Consider the following 7,919-nt stretch of genomic DNA (forward strand, 5'->3'; position numbering starts at 1 on the left):
GGGAGGGAAGGAAAGGGAAGAGGAAAAAAAAGAGAGAGAGATACAAAGAGAGAGAGGGGGGAGAGGAGAGATGAAAGGAGAGGAAAGGAGGAGAGACAGACAAACAGAAAGAGAGACAGAGAAACAGAGACAGACAGAGAGACAGACAGAGAGAGATAGAGAGAGAGAGAGAGACGGAGAGAGAGAGAGAGAGAGAAAGAAGAGAGAAAGCTGGCTGAATGATACTGTGTTAGTGAGGAGTAAAGGCTAGGTCTGTTTAGAAGGAATCATGTTTGCAAAAAAGTGGAGAGAAGGATATTATGGAAAGAACATCCCATCGATGCATTTAGAATAAGAAGAGAAGCAGTTGACTGAAAAAAAATAATCCTTGCTGAAAATATTCCTGATAATAGTCCAATAGTCAAAATATTTATGGAATTGATACACACTTTGAAGAACAAGAGCTATTTCCCAATGGAGAAGCGGCCAGAGCATATGAATACTCTGTTTTCAGAAGAGTAAATGCAAGCTATCAACGACTATATGAAAGAATGCTCTCAATTGTTAGTAATAAGAGAAATGCAAATTAAAACAACACAGGTTTTAGCTCAGGCAAAGCTGACAAAAATGGTAAGTGTTGGAGGGGATACTACTACATTTTGGGGGGAATTGTAAATTGGTCCAAATATTCTAGAAAACAACTCAGAATTAAACTAAAATGTCAGTAAACCACATATGCTGTTTGACCAAGCCATACTACTGGGTATATATTCCAAGGAGATCAAGGACAAAAATAAAACTCTCCTAGATATAAAAATATTTAGAGTAACACCTTTTGCAGTAGCAAAGAACCAGAAGGAAAGTGGGTGCCCATCAATAGGGGAACAGCTGAACAAATTGTGTTATATGAATGTAATGAAATATCATTATACCACAAGAAATATTACTATGAAGAATTCAGACAAACATGGAAATTAGTGAATCAAGAGAACCTGAAAAAAATTTGCAGTTTTAAAAGTCGTTTTACTCTACTAACGTATATTTATTTTTTTCTCCCTCCCTCTACTGGAAAAAAATAAAGGAAAAAAATAAGAACCTTTAACAAACATGCAGAGTCAAACAAAACAAATTCACACATTAAAGATATCCAGAAATGTATGCCTAATTCTGCACTCTGAGTCCATTACTCTTCTTTCAGAAGGTATGTAGTTCCTTCATTAGTCCAAGGTTGGTCACTTTATTGATCAGAGTTCTCAAGTTTTTAAAAGTTATTTGTATTTGCAATGTTGATGTTATTGTATAAACTCTTCTGCTCACTTTGCCCTGCATCAGTATAGAGAAGTTTTCCCAGGTTACTCTGAAACCGTCCCTTTCATCATTTCTTATAAAGCAATAATATTCCACCATGTTCATATATCATACTTTGTTTCAGCCTTTCTCCAAATCATAGGCACTCCTTCAGTTTCCAATACCTAGAACAATATGTATGATGACCACAATAATGTAAAGGAAAACAACATTGAAAAACTTCACATTTCTTTTAGATGAAGTGTCTGATCATACTTTAGAATTTCAGATAGTAAAGTTTTCCTCTTACCTCTTGGCAGAGAGTAAGGGGACAATAAGTGTGGAATGAGGCATACACACATGGCTCTCCAGACATGGCCAGGTTTTAATTTATTTTTGATTGTACTCATTTATTATGGAGGGGGAGGGTTATAGTGGTGGTAAAATGGAGGAGTCATTGGGAAGTAATGTTAACATAAAAGTAAAACATTTTAGAAAGAAAATGCATCCTCAGCATATTTATACAGATGTTGTGACCTAGATCAAACAGCCTTCATGAAACAACTTCTTTCTGAATTATTCAGACAATTGAGGAACAAGGTGGTGGTGATTTACTTTTTTGGGCCTGAATAATTCAGATGGACAGTTTTGACCTGGTATAGAAGATTAGAAAAACATTTTTGGTGCAATTTTGTTGAGTATTAGATATGAGTCCATTTAGGGAGAAATACAATCTGTCCACCATTTTTAGTCTTTATTTTATTTAGTTGGGAGCGGGACAAAGCTTCCTTTCACAATAGAATGGAATCCATTCTCCGTTTGCTGACAGAGCCTTGGAAAACCTTATGCTACAGGCAATGTGTCTAGGACTGAGGGGCAAATCTGCCATAACAAAACCCAAATATTTTTAAGTGCCTACAGTCAAAGAACATTTGGCCCAGTGTTACCATTGTGGGAGATGCTGTACAAAGTTTGAGTTAGACAAGATCTCTGAATAAAGAGTTTACATTTTTCTGGTTCTGATACTTTCTCTCTTGGGGTTACTCTCTCCCTAACCTTTAGCATAGGACTCTAAAAATTTGTGTTGTGAACATTGGACTTCCATTGTTCAGTTCTCTCATTCACATCTAGTAAGCAGAGGTAGCTTTGGTTATTAAGACATTGGTTACTCAGGGCCCAAGGTTCTCCCAACCCCCCCTCCTTGCCTCTCAGTTATTTCAGGGTCTAATAGCATCTTCCACAAAAGGAAGCTGGGGAGAAGAAATGGAAAATTAGGGTGTTGTGTACCTTGCTTGTAAAGCTTGTAAAAGGTTTGATTGAAGACAAAATGAATCACAAAGAAATAATGTGGTCTGAATGCAAATGAGTAAATGAATAAAACAGGGTTTGGATTTTCTGTGAATTTCACTTATCCAGTAGAATTTAAACTCTGTGTAGGAAAGCACATGGTATTTTTAAATCTTTTAGTTTTTCCCCTAGTATTTTTTATCCTTGTTTCTTTAGCACCTAAGCATAGAGAATTATATACAGTAGGCATTTAATAAGTGTCTTTTGAATTGAATCATTGAATCTTGACTTTCCCGGTTTCCAAAATCAAAACTTGACTGTAACTAAAGTCCAGATAATAGTCCTATGGTCTCCTTGACCAACCTATTGTTTGCTTTTTTGTATAGCCCCCTTAGCTTAATATTGTGGGGAAAAATTATTCAACTTACAATAAGAAAGACTGAGGTAGAGTTCTGAGCCAATGTCACTTTATTGAAGGGTCCATGGTCCCCTCTACTGAAGTGGGCCTCAGATCTTCTTCATCATCTGAGATGCCCCCTCCTTCCAGGGACCTATTTTTATAGGGTGAGATATCTAGACATTCAAGAACAGCTATATTAAATACAGAATAATTCCATTGGTTGACATATGATGCATAGGCTAAATAAGCAAACAATATGTCAGCAGGGTCACAGACTGGGCAAAGCAAAGAATATCTCCACTGACTAGGTGGTCATAAGATGGTCATAAGATGTTGGACAAGAGAGAATAACCCGGAGGCACAAAAATAAAATTGGGGGACTTCCCATGTAGTTGAGTCACCTCTGCCACACTGGGCTTGGTCACCATGACAAGGAAAAACAAGGGTGGAAGACTTCTATTTAGCTTCCTATGATTAAGCAAGTGATCTTTCAATCTGCAGCTTACAGCTCTGGGACCTGATAAACAGAACTTATAATCACTACCCCCATGGAATCATAATGAACTGACTAATACTAAGTAGAGTTTGAGTTGCGGTCCTCAAGGAATCAACTTTCTCATGATTATAGTCAGGAAGAAATCCATGGGCAGGCATATGGAATAGGTCAGGAATAATTGTTGTCATCTTCCCCCTGTTCCTGGAATATTATGGATGATAAAGGTAAAGGCCAAGTTTTGAATGCTGTCAACATTAACCCATTTGCACATTAACTAGAGAATGTTGGATTTACCCAGCCATTCATACCCACTTGACGGCTGGTCTTCCTACAAATTTAGTAATAATAATGTTGCATGTTTCAGTTCATTCTTCTAAGACTTAACATTAGCCAGAACTCTCTAGCTAAAGTTGATGAGTTGGCTAATATGATGGGGCTGGAGTTTGGACTTTAGCCATAATATGCATGCACAAAAAGAAACCTCTCCCATCACATGGCTAAGGTCCCCACAGGCTCATTCACATTATTCCTGGAGAGCGTCAGCAGAAACGTATCAGACCATGTCCCACACTTACCTCATTTTTGAGGCCTTTTTTCCCTTTTCTTCTGAGTCTCCATGATAATATAGCAACTTGTAGTGTTTGGTGACCTTCTATTGCAGTAATTCCCTCCTTTGGGCATTGAAATTGATTTTCCTCATCTTGGCAAGTGGAGATTCAAAGCATGCCCCTTGCCCCATGTCCCTGGAGCATTCCGTGGCATCAGCAGCCAACTATGTGACTATGAAAGTGTTTGGGGCCACCAATGTGACTGTCCCAGGAACATCTGCCTCAGCAAAAAGACTTTTGGGATACTCAGCTCCAGTTTGGGCTGATAGGGTAGCTGTATATGTGAAGCTTGAGTTTCCTGTGATAAGAGCCAGATGGATGTTTTTGTGGCTTTTAGAGAAAGTGGAAATCTTCTCTAGTCTCATTCATGTTTTTCCGTTTTAAAATTTTAAAAGTAGATAAATGGCCCTGAGATGACAATGATCCTATTTCTAACGCTCTTTGTTTTGCGTCAGTCCCTAGTGATCTCAGAGTGGTGTGACTGCATGTCCACATTCCCAGGTAGGGATAGGGAAAGAGATGAGCGACAGCATTAGAGTTTTATGAATTTGCTTAGATTTAGACAATGGAAAGTATTGTGGTTTGGGTTGTGATGCTTGAATCAAAGACTTATAGGACTTAGACATGGAAGATATCTAAGCGATAATTTAGTTCCAACTCCTTGATTTTACAGATGTGAAAACTGAGGGACAGGGAGGGGATAGGAACTGTTTCTAGATACACAGATAAGTGTCACAGTTGAGATGAACCCAAGACTCCTGACTCTCATGAAATAACAGAGTATTTGAATCCCTAGCACTTAATACCTAGGGGATCTTAGGATTTAGAGCAAGAGAGACCCTTGAATGTCATCTGGTCAGACCTTTCATTCTACAAAGGAGACAGCGAGCCCTAAGAGAGGAAACACCTTGCCCAAAGCCACACAGCTAACAAAGAGCTGGAATTCAAGCCCGAGTTTTCTGACTGCAAAGAAGAGAGCTCTTGACTCCATACTGTACTGCCTATAGAAATGGGCTGGGACAGAGCTGAAGGTTTGGGCAACGCAAACTTTCCTTCAAACTTGTAGAGTTTCAGGGTATTCAGTAGGGTCCCTTAGAGTTGGAGGGGAAGTTGTTCTTAGGGAATGAATTTGAAATTGCAAAGACTCCCTTATTAGAGGAAATCCTCCTTCCTGTTTCCGAGGTAGGGGCTATAGAGAACATATGAAAATGAGAATTTGCTTTTGTATTATAAATGCTCCAGTCAAGCCTTTGGTGCTTACTAAGTGATTTCTCTACTCTAAGGAGTTAAACGCAGAATATTAACTAGCAATTTTTGTAACTGGGTAAAGTTAAGAGGTATCCTTAATTTTATTGAAGGGACAGAGATTTATGCTGAGGAGGCTTCTGAGGGAGCTGGGCCACGGTAGAGCTCACTAAAGTTTAGTATTTCTGTGCTATGCAAGGGCATTCAGTGCCATTTAAATTTGGCACCCTATTGCAAAGTTCTTATTGCCCTACCCTTGTTATAAGTCTATTATTGTAATTCTAAGAGGCAACATTTAATATATTTGTAATGTCTTGCATTTAACTCACAGGGAGTTCTAATAGCTTTGAAGGAAGTGGCCAACTTCTGAGCTATTGAAGACTTTCCCAACAGTTTGGGCTGAAAATGAAGAAGGCTTACAAGACATAGAACTGGGTAGCTATGTTGAATCAAATACTGATAGTTAGAAAGTGTCATTAAATGTGTGCCTTAAATGTCCCATATAGACCCTTGGTGTTCATCCCTTTTCAATTTTCATTCTTTTGGGCTCAGATTGGATCTGTCTCCGTTTTGGACTGACACATCAAAGAAAAATGGAGAATAAGCTCAAATGTTCAGTTCATTGAGGGGAATATGAAATGTTATTCTGAGCTAAATAATAGACCCATGTCCTTTATAATGATTAAAGTAACACTTCTCCAACTAATTTGGCCATGGAAAAATATGGTCTTGAAATATGCCATTGGAAACTGTGATATAAGATGATGATGAAACCCTTGGGAGCTCAGTGCTATAGAATACTTCCTGGAGAAAAGTGAGCTGGTGAAATTTTGGAGGAAATGAATGGAGGATATGAAGCTTATTTTCATAGTCTGAATACTGGCTTTGACACCAAAAATGAATTTAAAAATCTTGCACTCATTTCTTTCCTGACTTCCTCTTCCATGGGTCACCTCCTCATTCTGAAGTCTCTGGAATTCACTCATTGGAAGTTCCCTTCAACCCTGGGACCTTTCCCTCTAGATGGCTCCTCCCAGAACCCCCATTTAGGGCCAGCATCCAGGCTAGCCATGTCTTATTCCTCTGCAGGCTGTCCTCCAGACTTTCTCTACCAAGCCCCACCAAAGAGTACCTTCATCTTTCCCCACACCTGTCCTTTCAGTTTCTTTCTATGTGTCGCTTTGGAGTGGTAGAGTGTAAGCACCTCAAGGTCAGGCTTTTCTATTTGTATTTGTGTTCCCAGTGATTAACACAAGTCTAGCACATAGTAAATGTTTAATAGTTGCTTATTGATTGCACTTAAGTATTTTTCAAAATATTATTGATACCTTTTGTCATTTATATCACCATCATTTCTTCAAATATTACCCCCTCCTTTGAACCCTGCCTTGTAACAGTTAAGCAAAATCAACTAACAAAGCAACCATATTTCACCCCTGTAGTTCCTTACTTCTTTGCTGAATGAGTTTCATCATCTGTTCTTTGGGTTCAAAATTTAGTCATCATAATTAATCTCAGTTTAGATATACTTTAGAGGTAAAAAACATTATTATAAACTTTGCATATATGATTCTCTTGGTTCTACTTTCTTTACTCTGGGATAATTCACAATGTTTCTCTGAATTCCTCATATTAACCATTCATAATAAATAGTTTTCATACTTATAATTTCTATAAAATATTTTGAGGAAAATATCACTAGAATAGAGATTTTTTCGTGGTACCACTATTCACATTGCATCTACAAACATTCCCATGTCTAACTCTTATCCTTAAAAAACAAACCCTCATTTAATCTGATTACCCCCATTGACTCTCATCTAGATCTTTCTTTCCCTTCTCTGTTAAATTCTTTGATAAAGCCATGTGTCCCAGGTACCTCCACTTCCTCTCCTCTCATATGATTCTATATCTTCTGCTGTCTAGCTTCTGACCTCATCATTCAACTGGGGCAGGGCATCTCCAGTAGTTATGATCTATATCTTGCCACTGGATCCAGATTGCTCTGGAGGAGAAAGTGAGGCTAGTGACCTTTCAGAGCCCTCTCTCACTTAAATCCAATTCATTTGCAAGCCATGGCATCATCTTCCTAATGTCATGGTCCTCTTCGAGAACGAAGGACAAAAACAACAACAGCAGCAACATTCCACTGAAACTGTCCTCTCCAAAGTGATCAGTGATATCTTACGCTCAGACATTGGTTTCCCACCAAGTTGTGCTCATTTTGGACTTCTTTGGGGCTTCTCCACCATGGCCCCAGTAAACTCCTCATGGAGAGATCTCATCATCTTGCAAGATCCAATCAGTCTTGTTACTCACACCTCATCAGTTATACACACACCTTATGCCTCTCTGATAGGAAGATGGAGGCATGAACTCCTCCATTTAAGGAAAGGGAGCATAACTGACAGCTCTTCATTTCTCACAAGGCTACATTCATTTTGAACTCCTTTGGCTCCTCCACCAAGTTCCCCCCACACTCCCACTCTGTCCAGCAGGTAATTCCTTCCCCTTTTCAGCTTTCTTTTGTGTATTGTCTTCCAATTAGATTGTAAGCTCCTTGAGGGCGGGGACTAGCTTTTTTTTTTTTTTTTTTTTTTTTTTTTTTTCTTTTTTT

The sequence above is a fragment of the Vombatus ursinus genome, unplaced genomic scaffold (assembly GCF_900497805.2).
Source record: "Vombatus ursinus unplaced genomic scaffold, bare-nosed wombat genome assembly UNPS02014786.1, whole genome shotgun sequence".
NCBI classification, from domain to species: Eukaryota; Metazoa; Chordata; class Mammalia; order Diprotodontia; family Vombatidae; genus Vombatus; species Vombatus ursinus.